Source organism: Juglans microcarpa x Juglans regia, chromosome 2D (genome assembly GCF_004785595.1).
Source record: "Juglans microcarpa x Juglans regia isolate MS1-56 chromosome 2D, Jm3101_v1.0, whole genome shotgun sequence".
Classification (NCBI taxonomy): Eukaryota; Viridiplantae; Streptophyta; class Magnoliopsida; order Fagales; family Juglandaceae; genus Juglans; species Juglans microcarpa x Juglans regia.
Genome location: NC_054596.1, coordinates 13146829 through 13158971, shown reverse-complemented (window position 1 = coordinate 13158971; position 12143 = coordinate 13146829). Strand labels below are relative to the sequence as shown.

Below are 12143 nucleotides of genomic sequence, written 5' to 3'. Positions count from 1 at the left end.
TTCAGGGCTTCCTATAAATTGCATTGAGGCACATAATGAAATTAGGAGTTCACCTTTATGATTCCTTGCAACAATACCCATACCCATTCTGTTATTTGCCTTATCAGTAGCAATATCAAAATTAACTTTAGTGAAATCTTCAACTAGTGGTTGCCATTTAGTATCCATTCTCCTTAAACTTTCCATATTCTTTTGCTCCTCTTCTGCCTTATCTATTTTTTGGAAAACTTCAAGGTTAGATAAAGCAACTTGTATTACTTTGCTTGGATAATCAAATTTATTCTCAAATATAGTTTTACTCCTTCTAATCCATAATCATTTGAAAATGACAGCTAATTCTTCTAATTGAGTCTGCTGAAAGCATTGCTGCATTCTTTCCCATAGTAGGAAAAATTCGATTTCTACCCTGCTCCACTTTTGTACACAACTTTGCTTTTCTACCCACACATCACTTGCTGTTGGGCATGACCATACCATAACATATGTTCTATTGTCTCCCCTTCCCTACAGCATATTGGACATAGAATCTTTCACTATCTTCTTCTGATACAAATTTTTTTTTATAGATAAAATAGAGTTTAATACTTTCCACATAAATTACCTTGCTGTGTTAGGTATATTCAATCTCCAAATTCCTTCCCAAACATGTTTTTGTGACTGTCTATTGGAGCTCTCACCATAAATTTCTTTTTCTTTACTTATCCCTAAATGATATGCACTTCGAAATGAGAACTTCCCATCCTTTGTATAACCCCAAATGACCTTGTCTTCAATCCCGTTTCTGCTCAGAGGTATACTGCATATTTAGATGGCTTCCTCTTTGCTAAAAATGTTGAAAACTAGCTCCTCATTCCATTTGTGATTGTTTTCTAACACAAAAACATTTACTTTTGAATCAACATCCAAGATGTTCATTGGGGATCTCACCTTGAAACTTGTAGAATGAGGGAGCCACTTCCACTTCCAAATAGAAATATTTCTACCATTGCCAACTCTTCACACTATTCATTCTTTTAATAATTCCTGAGTTGCCAACATACTCCTCCACATAAAGGATGGTTTGTAGCCTAATTCTACATCAATAAATTGAGAGTTGCTATAGTCTTTTTTCTTAAACACTCTTGTTGCCAAACTATTAGGATTCTGATGTAGCATCCATCCTTGCTTAGCTAACATGACCCTATTAGACTTCAATATCATGAAATCCCAATCCACCAGTTCTTTTGTTTTCACCCATTCTACCTCACTTCTTCCAGTGAAGCCCTCTTCCCTCTTTCTTACTGTTCCACCAAAACTTTGATAATAGAGAATTAATCTCACTGCACCATCTTCTTGGCAGCATAAATACTTTCATCGTATGTGTAGGAATTCATTCTAACATAGCCTTGATAAGAACCTCCTTCCCAGTTGTGAATAAAGATGTATTTTTTCAGCCATTGATTTTCTTTCACATCCTATCTTTGACTCCTTTAAATGTCCAGTACTTCGATCTTCCAATCATAGTTGGTAGACCAAGATACTTGCCATAATCCCCACATGTGATAGCTTCAGCTTCTTGTAAGATTTTGCATTAGGCCACTGGTATTAGAGTTGAACAATATAAATATTTTTTGTCTATTAAGTGCTTGACCTGACAATTCTTCATAGAGCTTCAGTATGTCATGAATTCTCTTCCAGTCTTCACTGTTGGCTTTATTAAAAATCACACAATCATCTGCAAATAGTAGATGAGTGATTTTCCCTTACTACAGCCACCCCACACATCTTCCCAACTTGTTTTGCTTTACTTATGTAACAACCTGATCCTAAGTTTAAGCTATAATATAAGTGTTATGTAATTTTTTCATATGGCTATAAATTTATTATATTTATTATTATTATTATTATTATTAATATTTTTAGAAGATATTTTATTAGACATTTTTTACAAAATAAATTTCTAATTTTATTTATGAAATTTGAGATCTCTTGCCCGATTTATTTTTTTGAAAAGTACGTGACACTCATTGCTTAAGGGAATGGGGTGTTACAATTTGGTATCAGAGCCAGGTTGAGAGATTCTGTAGACCTTTTTTTTTTTTAAAAAAAAAAAAACTTTTTTATAAATTTTTAGAGAAAGGTTAAGTTACCTAAGATGCTCCTAGCCTGCTCATGAGTAAGCAAGGTTTGTTTTTATTTAGGGTTGAAGACTTTATAGTTTTTACTAGTTAGAACCATCGTTGTAGTTATTATTTATGTCAGTATCGAAATATTAAGTAATGGTTACTTTAGATTACGGCACGACTCTAGAAATTTTATGTCGCATGGATATCTAGAATTTATTATTATTATTATTATTATTATTATCTCATAGTTATTATTATTATTATTATTATTATTATTGTTTTTAATTTTTCAAAACACTCGTTATGGGTTAACTTAGAATATGACACTTAGCACCAAAAAATTTCTATAGCAAAGATACTTAGGATTTTATAGATACTACGTGTACTGTGGGTTATGTGAAGTTGGGAAACTTTTACTTTTAAGATTGATAGTATATCTAGCTTAGGAGAATGGACGAAGATGACTTATATGTGATGGAGTCTTATTTAAGGAAATTAGGAAATGTAATTAGTTGGTTTTGGAGTTATGGCGAAAATTTGCATATGGTGATTGGTATTTCATGACTATTGATGGAAAGTATACAATGTTCTTATGTAATGTGATTATCTTGCCCAGCATGAATGGTGATCAAAATCTTCGAAAAATGTCGTATCGTGGAAATATTTAGCAATAAACTATTGAAATAAATCGTGAAGTCAATATTTTTTAAGTATGAGAATTTAAGGTTTACGAGTAGAAGATGATTCAAGTATAAGTATGCCTTAGACATGCACATTAAAGTTTTAATGATTAGGTCGGTATTATTAGAGAATGTGACGAGATGTTGAGGTGATCTGGAAGTTTAATTGATGTTGTTATGCTTATAATTGGAGATGTAGGCCCATAACCATAGGCACATGATTATTGTGATATTTCATTTTTAAGAATTTTTAGAATCGAGATATTTAGAGACTCTGAGCTTGGAGAGTTGTTATTTATCTGAGATTATTAATATATGAGGAGATTTAGTTATCCTTTTATGCGAAGAGTTTATTTATTATTTTATGCGGAGATAGTTGCTCACTATTATTGGAGAAAGTTACTAGTTTGAGTGATATTATTAGTAGGTTTTTGATTAATTTTGTTGTCAAGGTATACACTTTAGGCTTGTATTGTATTTCTAAAGCGTGTGTTCATTGATAGTAAGTGCACGTGTAAAAGGATTAAGGGAATATGCAAGATTTAGGAATGAATAAATGAGGTTTAAAAATTTTGAAATGTTAGGCTCAACTAAATGATCAAAGATCTAAAATAGAAACATGAAAAGAATGCAATGTTCAAGTATGTAAGTTGCTTGAGGTATTAGCAAATTCCGAGGATGGAATTTTTATAAGGAGGGGAGTTTGTAACAACCCGATCCTAAGTTTAAGCTATAATATAAGTGTTATATAATTTTTTTCATATAGCTATAAATTTATTATCATCATCATCATCATCATCATCATCATCATCATCATCATCATCATCATCATCATCAGGTTTTACTTTTATAAATTTTAATAGGATTATTATTATATTGTTAGTGATATTTTATGTATAACTCGTTTTTTTTATGCAATGGCCACAACTAGTTGAATAAATTTCCTAATGAAACCAACTCCCAAAACCCGAGTCTCCCGTTTGCTTTAAATCGTGAAAACTTACTCAGTTGATGAGCAGTTTCTCCATTCCGCACGTCTTCACTCCCATGCACATGCACGTCTCTTTCCCTAGGGTTTATTTTTTATGGCGTTCTCTACCACCTATATATATATATATATATATATATATATATATGGTTATACCCTAGATCTTCTGCATGAAGAAAACCTCACACCGCAGACCAAGAACCATTTCGAGTTTTTGCCCAGCCCACACTCAGCCCCTCTGCCCGTGCACGCCACTGTGAAGAGACTTCCACCACCGTGACCTCACTTCGCACCATCAGCTGAAGCGCCACGTCGCTACATCAATAGACCCCATGCACGACTGTTCGCGTTAGGGAGCCATGAAGTCGAAGCTCGGATAGCCACCACCCAACGCACGAAGTCAACCGCAGACCAGCCCAAGACGTCGGAGCACCACCCGCGGTGCCAAAAACTGCCGACCAGCACAACCTTGTTGCAGCTACTCCATCCTGGTAGGCGTGCGACCGTTGCCCCTGCTCTTTCTCTCGGTTTCTTTCAGCATGACAGAACTCACTCTTCCTCTCTCGGCGTCGCACCTCCCTGCCCAGAGAAGCCACTAGTTGCGCTGCCGTGACCCTCGTTTGTCGCCAGAACCGCCGTGCAGCCCATCTCCGTCGCATAACCTCCCTCGGTGAGTTCCTCTATCATCGCAGATCCTCTCCCTCTCTCTCAAACTCTCTGTTTTTGGTTTAGCCGTGTTCTCTATTTCTAGAAGAATCCGGGGGTTTTTGATGGGCCTTTGGGCCCTTGTGCGTGTGATGGCTTATGTTGTTGGGCTCATGTAGTAATAATAATATGTTATGGGCCAGGTTATATATTTTTACAGAAACTATTCTAATTATTTTAAATGGACTGTGTTCTCAATTAAAACTAGGCTAATAATTTTAAACCCAAAGTTTTTAATTAAATAAATATGTTAGTCAAAAAGCTATTTTATAAGGAAGTGTCTAAAGAATTTGAATTTTATTTCAAGTATATTATTGAGACTAAAATTTTGTTAATATTCCTTTGTCTATTTAGTAGAATTTTAATAAATTATTATGTTAAGAAGATTAAACAATATTAATATTTATTAGTTTTCTTATAAGATTTAATAATTTTGTTAGAAATGAAACCTATTTTAAGAATTTAAGTTTTTATGACTTATTTTTAATTGAATTGATTTATATCTCAAGTATTATACTAAATTATATTTTGAAAGTAAGAATATGCTATTAGTATTGTAAATAAATTAAGATATCAGTATTCATTGATTTTTTTTATTTTTTATAATAAACAGAATATTTATTGATTATGTTCTACGATGTGAATTTAATTAAGTAAGATATTAGTACTTATTTGTTCCCAAACAAATTTAGTGATAGTTATTATTGCATATAGGTGTCGAGTTACGAAGTGTTATTCGAGAAGAAACGCAGCGAGGTAAGTAATTTGATCACAAATTATGATTATTGCAGTTCAGCTTATAAATAAGTATTATTCAAGCCAGTTCATTTCATGTCATATGCAAATATGTCATCCAGCATAGCATACGATCCTGTCATTCCGCATCATATTCAAATTCAGAAGTTATGATTATGTATGTAATATATCATGCATCTCACGTGTATAAGACACGCAAGCCATCTTAAATTCAAGTAAAAGATAAGATCAGATCAGTTAATAAGATGATCATTCTGATGTATGGTACCAATGCTACTCAGTTTCAGGGTGGATATGTAAGCCACGAACTCAGTCGTGGTCCACCATAGTATGCTAGAATACTATCAGCGGCTCTCCTTGCTGCAGCGGGACGTGGGACTGGTGCACAACTTAGCACACAGAGTTAAGTGTGTTGGCCAGTCAGTTAAGTCGGATAAATCAATCAAATTAGATAAATCAATCAGATCAGTCAGTTAATTTAGTTAAATCAGTCATGCATAGCATAAACATCAGTATGAATAGTTATGAATTTAAACTCTCAGCATGAAAGTTTTTATGAAAACCTATGTTTATTATGTTTACGTTGTGATGAATTTCTTGCTGAATCTTTGACTCATTTTTGTTTGTTTTCATGTTTTTAACCACCTAGGTGAGGATGATGAATACGAGTAGGCATGCCAGGAATAGAAGGAATATTAAATTTTTGTTCAGACTTTCTAAAATAAAACATGCTTTTTATGACATGAATTTTGTTCAGTTTATTTCATTTAATGTTTTGGAAGACATTTTATTAGACATTTTCTAGAAAATAAATTTCTAATTTCATTTATAAAATTTGAGATCTTTTGCCGGATTTATTTTTATAAAAAGTACGTGACAATTATTGCTTAAGGGAAGGGGGTGTTACAACTTAGCAGAGAACTTAGGCCGTCTGCACACATTATGAAGAGGTAAAGAGATAATAGATCTCCTTGCCTTAAACCTCTTGTTGGAATAAAACTCTCACTAGTATTTCCATTAACCACCATAGAGTATGAGACATATTCCACACACTGCATTATTAGCTGAATCCATTTTTCATTGTATCTCATCCTTGTCATCATTAATTTTAAGTACTGCCACTTTATTCTATCGTAGGCCTTAGATATATCCAACTTCAAAGTCATGCTTTCAACTCTTCCTTTTTGCCTTGTCTTCCTAGAATGTAGTAGTTCATATGCTGCCATTACATTGTCTATTATGGTTCTTCCTAGTACAAAAGCATTTTGGGAGCTAGAAATAATATGTATTAATATATTCTTAAGCCTATTAGCTAAAGACTTGGCAATAAGCTTGTTCAAGACATTACCTAAAGAGATAGGCCTATACTCATTTACAGATAAGGGGCACTAATCTTAGGAACAAGAACAATATTAGTATGATTCAGACTACAAGGCATACCTCCTCCATTAAGGAACTCCAGCACAACCTTGCATACCTTGGACCCCACTGAGCTCCAGTGTTGTTGGTAAAACTCTGCTCCAAAACCATGTAGTCTTGGAGATTTGAAAGGGCCCATTTGTTTTAATGCTTCGTAGATTTCTGCAACCATGAAGGGGGCCTCTAGTCCTGCATTCATATCACCTGTCACCCTTCTATCAATACATTGAAGACATTCTTCGATAACTTCTAACTGTGGGTCTAATATGGTGTAGATATGCTGGAAGTGATTTTTAATGAAATTCTGCTTCCTTCTTTATGTGGCACAAGCATAGAAGAATCTAGTGTTCTTATCACCTTGTTGATACCAGTGCCTTTTTGTCCTTTGCCTCCATTTTAAATTTTCTTTATCTAATAAAACCCCCAACTCTCTTTGTAACTTCTTCCTCCACATTGTGTTGCCTTTTATCGTCTTGCATCTGCTTTATCAAATTCGACTTTTCTTTTATAAGTTTATCTGAACCAGAATTAGAAAGCTTGCTCCACCCTGCTAAAGCTACTCTACTTTTCTTTAACCATTCTTGCACCTCCTGCAAAGACACTCCAGATACACTCACCTGCCTCCGCACCTTATTTATAATTTTCTTACATTCTTCTTCAGAACCCCAGACTACTTCATATCTAAATGACTTGCTTAATCTACCCTTATTGAAGCATTTATGCCAAAAAGAATATAGAAAGGATCTGTGATCATAACAACTTGCAACCAGAGTCTCCACCTTAACAGTTTTTAAATGATCTAGCTAGCCTCTGTTAGCTACCCCCTATCCGATCTTTCTGTAGTAAATGTATCATCACAGTGCCTGTTGCTCCATGTATACTTTGTGTCAGTCCAACCTAGATCAAACAATGCACACCTCTTCAAGGCTTGTCTAAACTTATTCATTTGAGCTTCACTACGCAATCTACCTCATTTTTCTCCCATCTTGTGAGAGTATTTCATTGAAATCACCACATAAAAACTAGGGCACATAGTCTTGTGGTTTCAAAAACAAAAGTATATCCCATGTCTTGCCATTTACTTGTTTCTAGGTGGCCATAAAACCTTGTAAACTGCCACTCTCATATTCCCTCTTCATTCATAATTCTCGCATTTATATGGAACCTAGATAGGCATATAAAATGAATTTCATAATATTTATTGAATATTGAATGTAATTAAGAAAACTCACATAACAAATAAATATATCGATACTATATCTCTCGCAGTTTAAATCCTAAAATTCGTAGAAGATCTTGATTCGGATCCATGGAGCCTCTCCCCTTTTGTTCTAGCATCAACATGAATATCTTCATGAGTTTAATTCGCTCAATGGATGACAAAAACATTAAACTCTCTTTTTTCCACATTTACTTGCTAAGATGGATTATTGGCTCTTATTGGAGATTTGCAGTATTAAGCAGTCAAATGGAAACTATCAAGGTGGTAGCCGAGTTGGCAAAGGCTAGGGGATCTTCCTTCTCTCCCTTGCCCTAGGTCATAAGTTTGAAACAACTTGCCTTAGTAAAACTTGTAAACTAAAGTCCTGGAGGCCTTTGCATGCTGGCACCTTGGTGGGGTTGCGGTGATGGGTTGCTTCACTCGGGGTCAGTAGTTATAACTCAAACCGAACATCTCCCAATGAGTGGGGGCCCTTATAGTCATGTCCAGAGGGAAAGTTATACCGGCTACCCCTCCCCACTCTTTTGCGGAAACAAAAAAAGCAGTCAAATGGAAAATCAATAACCTACTTTTTGAGAATTACGCTGTCACACAAAGATTACAATATGCCATACTTTCAAGTTGGGTGTTTTGACATAGGAAGCAGATGCACTAAATTTCAACAATACCAAAGTTACTCTTGAATTATCAATCCAAATTCAAACACGAAGCAACTTTAGGATTAGAAATAAAAACGGAAAGAAGAAACTTAATCCATATAGCACATTGATGTTTAGGTTCGCTACAAATGCATCACACCAAAACACATTAAAATATAGCTGCCCAATTCACAAGCTTTTGGAAAGTAGTAGAATTGTGCAGAAAAAACGACAGGCCGAGAGAGAATTCTAGAGAAAACTTATACAAGAAAAAAGGAGTGGCAGCGGTGATATTGTACTTAGAATCGAAGGGAATGCAGAATCAGATTCACTTGAGGTTGGATTCTTAGCTAGTCAATCTTACTTTGATTGATCTCCAATTTAGTACTGTTTGATGAAACACAGGGCAGCTTTCCACAATCATAATGCACAACATCAAGTACTATAGTGTAAAGAAGCCTATACTATATGACATCCTTGAAGAATTTCATTAGCCATCCAGACCCATCTTGTTGCACCCACCCTGACAAAAACGAGCTCATGATCAAGTGAGCAGCACACCACCTCCTCTCCTTAGAATATATTTTCAAGGCTCCAGCCACATGATCTCCTGCTAGAATTCCTCTGCTAAGGATAATCAAGTCCCTAAAATGTCTGCCTAAAACTACTGCATCTTCCAATGCTGCACAACCACCTTGTGCTAGGTCTGGTGTCATAGGATGCATGGCATCACCTACGACTGAAACCTTCCGTTTGCTCAAGTTTCCGAATATGATGTCCCATGGAAACCTAAACACCAGCGGAGCCTATGTCAGTGTAGAAAGATCTGAGTGCTGTACGATTCTCAAGTACACTGGGGGAAAGTCCTTGGCAATGTTATCACTGACTTTTCTTTTAATCAACTCAGGGTTTTGTGCCAAGTCTTCACCTAGAATGATAAAAGATTTCCACTGCTTTTAGTAACAGGCTAGTGTTGGCCTGCAAGTAATGGTAACACATAACCCCCAGTACCTATTTTGACATGGCCAATCCAATTATGGTGGTCCAAATTAGCATCACTTTCTTGTGAAACTATAAAATATTTGAGAGTTGGGTCTGGCATTCTATAGCTTATTAACATGAGCAGAGGTGAGTTTAGATTCGAACTTCTAGCTAGTGGGTTTATTTTGCTTAGAAGTGGGCTTAAAGATGGGTAAGCCTGCTTGACCTGATTGTCTTTCAATCTTCATTAGGTTAGAAGTCAAACTTTCCACAACCACATTGGTTCATAGGCATGACATTTAACTGTCGCGAATTCTTTAGTCTTTACTCAACAAATTTTTAGAAAAGAAATAAACAAAAAGAACTGGTATGGCAGGGTGGCTCGAATTCAAGTCCCGTCAGGGCAGTCGACTCCATGCTTAATTAAGTAGGCTACATTACTTTAAAAATAAGAAAGGTTCGGGTAATACCCCAACAACACGAGTTCAAAATGGATTGAAACTCGAAAACCTCTGATAAGGTAAGTTGCAAAATGAGAATAAGAGGTTAAAAAGATCAACCTTTGGAGGAGAATTTGTAGGTGATAAACCAGTATAGCTCATTATCATTGAGAGGAACGAAACGAGCTCTTTTGCCATTAGTCACAAACTGTTGGAATTCAAGGTTCAGCCCATGGCCTTCAGGAAATATGGCCAACCCACGCACTGACCATCGGCCAGAATTGACTGGCGACGTGAGTCCTAACCACTGTGCCACCATTGAGTGCACCCCATCACACCTTATAAGAGCCTGTGATATTGAGTGCACCCCATCGAAATAGGTCAGATACAACTTTTTCAATATATATATATATATATATACACACAAAATAGGGATGCCATGCCGAGAAGTGCGCTTCAACAAGAGCTTTATATTTCTTTCATTCCTGTGTAATGTACCTTTGGTTTGATGCTAGCACCATCAGCCAAATGAATGATGGCAAGGGAGGTGCCGTTTTGTGCTTGGTTTCCAATGGACTTGAGCTTGGAAGAGAAACGGATGGTGTCAACCGGTAATTCTTCTGCCAGAGCTTCCAGTAAAGCTTTACGATGTATTACTCTAAATACATGTCCACCCCTGCATCACCACAGAAGGTGAAGTTTGATGGATTAAATGGCAGTGAACGGAAAATTAATTAAGAACAAAAGAAAAGTTAATGATCCTATTTTGGGCTCATGCCTAGTGAAATTTGGAAAGAAGGAACCTAAAGAAAAACAAATGAAAGCTGAAGGCGTTGTGAAAACATAAAGGACGTTCAAAAATCATACCCTTTCGATTTGGCAAAGGAGAACTTTTGAATAGCTCCCGTATCAACATTTGTAATGCTTCCCCTGTTAAAAAAAAAAAAATGACCTTCTTAAGAAGTTGATAGTAAGTTGTTTTTATCCATACAAGACCTGTTAACTAAGGTGTAGTCATTAATAAAGAACAGATAAACAGATGTTAATGAGATCCATGCTAAGACACGTTATTAAATCTATTTCTTTCTATCATTTGAAATTTTGAGATAATAAGTAATTTCACGTGATATCAAGGAGAAGTGCTGAGTTCAAATTTTGACTCTATACTTTATTTTATATAATTAAATATTTTACATATTAAGCATTCTCATTGAGGGAGAGTTTAGTTTGTAAGCATGCCTTTTCTATTGCTAACTTGTCTTTCCAAATTCATGGTCAGGTAACTTCGTACTTTTTTTAGGCATAAAGATTAGATATATACGCAAACTGTGCCCCAATGAATGAGTATTGATTACCTAATCAATAATTTCATCGTAACATGCCATATAGACTTGGGCCTGTATTTTTTTTTTTTTAAATCAGATAGCTCTACCACAACATAACAGCAATAATCATTCCATCATTTGCAACAAAAGCAGTAGCAGTAATAATGTTTCAGATGTCGGGATCGATGTCAAAACACTTCAAATAAAGTTAAGCAATCAAATCAGACAAATCAAAACATGAAAATGTCTAAAATGGAAAAGGGTTGAAAGCGGTCCAACATTACTTGATGCAAGGGGCATAACTAGCGGTGAGCTTGTGAGCTATGCCGAGGGCATCCAGGGCGAGCCATGCATTTTTGGAGAGACCCAAGGCCGTGCCTTTGGCTCTTAATCCTTTCGATTTCTCTAACACGAAGGCTCGAACTCCTACTCTTTTCAAGGCTACTGCTCTTGCTAAACCTGCTATCCCTGCTCCCACTATCACCACATCTTCTTCTTCCATCTCTCTGATGTTCTGTTCCCTCCCTCAAGCATGTATATATATATATATATATATATATATATATATATGTGCAGATGGGAGTTCTGGGTATTCCAAACATGTATGCATATAAATTTTTTATAGTCATAGCCGCCTGCACTCGCAAAGTAAATTCAAAAGAGTTGGAGAAATTTATTGTTATCGTCTCCATAAAGCGAACCTGCACAGGTAGAATGGAGCATTTATGGTGTCTTTATGGATAGACAGATTCTCATAGGGCGAATATTGGAGCATTCTTTGGTGTCATTAGTCAGATTTTAAGGTTCTCTCCGGATATGCATACAAAGTTCGACAGGTTTGTAAGCTCTATTAATTAGGGTGCTTATTTAGATGTAAAATGTAA

The 12143-nt window shown here is 35.7% G+C and overlaps 1 pseudogene; it reads right to left on the bottom strand.

Annotated features, from left to right (window-relative positions):
* Nucleotides 1-8863: 8863 nt before the first annotated feature.
* Nucleotides 8864-11761, bottom strand: LOC121249280 (annotated as a pseudogene).
* Between the last annotated feature and the right edge of the window lie 382 nt (nt 11762-12143).